Consider the following 2,599-nt stretch of genomic DNA (forward strand, 5'->3'; position numbering starts at 1 on the left):
GTAGGTGTAATGGTAGCACACTTGTCGCGAAAACATAGAGGTGTGGGTCCGAGTCCCACGCGTACGGAAATCCCCACTCTTTAGGTGCAGGAGTGCCTGTGTGGTAAGTAGCCTGCTTACCAGCCACATGGTTCCGGTTTCAGTCCCACTGCGTGAAACCTTAGGCAAGTGACTTCTGCTATAGCCTCGGGCCAACCAAAGCTTTGTATATGTGTCTGTCCTCCCCCTTCGCTTCACAACCGATGTCCGATGTTGATGTGTTTACGTCCCCATAACTTAGCGGTTCGACCAGAGGCGGTGCTCTAGCATGGCCGCAGTCAAATGACTGAAACAAATAAAAGAAAAAAAGAATATATATATATACTTATGTATATTCCTTTATACATATGTATGTATATATGCATGCATGTATGTATGTATGTATGTATGCATGTAAGTGTGTGTGTGTGTGTATACACACACAAGTTGGAACACCTTTTTCTTTAATTTACCCTTATTTTAAACTTCTAAATCAATTTTTTAAATTAATTTTTTTACCCATTTTTATACGTTAGCTTATCCTTACTTTTTATAACGCTCCACTTTCGCACATATTTACGCATCTAAAATTATGTATTATTGAATACACACGTTTAAAACAGAACTGAAGAAATATATAGCCCACAAACACTGGCTCCATTAAGCACAAAGGCTAGAATTCCCACATATTAAACCTATGTTTATAGTCCAAAGAACCCCTAGAAACACACAAATCAACAAACTTCACACGTATCCACATCTTCTTATGAACATTAAAGCACAAGATAAACAAGTTTCTATATTAACGCCACCATGACATACCAGATAAATAACCCCCACCTTCCGAATACAAAGAGGAAATATCCTAAGTAACAATAACTGAGCAGCCAAAACATACGACCTACTTACATTCTTTTGTAAACCCTTAAAAAATTCCATTACAAAAACGTGGACACATCCAATTGAATACCGGACTAAACTGAATCTTTGACTATTACGTTGTCAAACCAAACGATTAGATACTGTAAAAGCAAAGATAACAAAAACTACTGGCACATTCTAGACCTACCTACATCTTTTTTGTGAACCAATAAAAAATAATCCCATGACCTGAAGGGAACTCACCTAAACATTTATACCTGCTTACTAAGTACTACAGACATGAATAAATTCTAAACAACATAACCCCAAACTTAATCAATAAAAAGTTTTCCAAAACACCTCTCTGCCACAACCCACCCTACAACCTAATTAGAATTCCACTCAGACCTACATATCTAAGGAAAATTTTAACTCAACAGAGATTAGATAAAGCCGAAATTAACTTCAATGCATCATAGTCGATCGATGGTTTAGCAGGCCGAAACTTCGAAATCACTGTCAATAATATTCTTCTTTAAGAATAAAAAAAAATATGAACTCTATAAAAATATAGAATATCCCATCAGATAAATGTAAAATTGCTTTTATTATAACTGAACATAAAAACAAGCATTAATGTGTGTGTGTGTGTGTGTGTGTGTGATTTCGGTTTAGTTTCGGATTTAGAATTCTTATAAAGTATTCTTTTGCCTTTCGTAGTTTGATCATTTCCGTCTTTCATTCTGAAAGAAGGGAATATTTAAAATTTTTCATTTGCACAAATGTCTCGATGTTTACTAGATGGAACATTTCAAAGAGAGGAATCTTTAATTTTTTGTTTGTGCACGTTCACACAGTCGGTTAGTTTTGTTCCTGTTTTCCCAATGTAATTCTCGTTGCATTGACATGTGATGCAGTACATGAGATTTTCTTTATTTTTGCTTTGCATTCACTTTCAATTCCTTCCCATTCTTGAATCTTTTGGTTGTTCCTTGTTCAATTGTTTCATATGTCCCACAAAGTGAGTCCCCCCCCCCACATATATTTATATATATATATATGGAGAGAGAGAGAGAGACAGATAGATACTTAAATATGTACCTACATAAACAAGGAATTAGGTAGACAGATAGGCAGACAAACCGATAAACAGACAGACAGTCAGATAGATAGATAGATAGATAGATAAATAGATAGATAGATAGATAGATAATTTGATTGATTCACTTCTCTAATATATATCATTAGATTTTTCAATATTTTCAGCTGAACTCCCCACCGCCATAATGAATATTTACGCAAGCAGTTGCAAAATAAGCTACATTTTACACATATATATATGCCAACATTCACATCCTCATGCATGTCGACGTACACATTCACATTCACACGCACAAACTCCATCCCTCCCCTTCTTTCTTCCTCTCTCCTTATACCTCTCTCTCTCTCTCTCTCTCTCTCTCTCTCTCTCTCTCTCTCTCTCCATCTCTCTCCATCTCTCTCTCTCGTCTCGGTTACTCAATAAGCATTTTATAAGCTGGAAAGACAGTTTTGTGTCAGGCAGAAAATACTGTCTCATTTACGCTGTTAGACTTTACAATTATCCTGTCATTTAACCGTACCGAATATCAGTTTAAATCTCTATTAGCTGTGTGTGTGTGTGTGTGTGATTACGTATGTAAGCATGTGTATAAGTTTTAAAAATGTGCGTTTGTGTGTA

This window comes from Octopus bimaculoides, chromosome 2 (assembly GCF_001194135.2).
Source record: "Octopus bimaculoides isolate UCB-OBI-ISO-001 chromosome 2, ASM119413v2, whole genome shotgun sequence".
In the NCBI taxonomy this organism is placed as follows: Eukaryota; Metazoa; Mollusca; class Cephalopoda; order Octopoda; family Octopodidae; genus Octopus; species Octopus bimaculoides.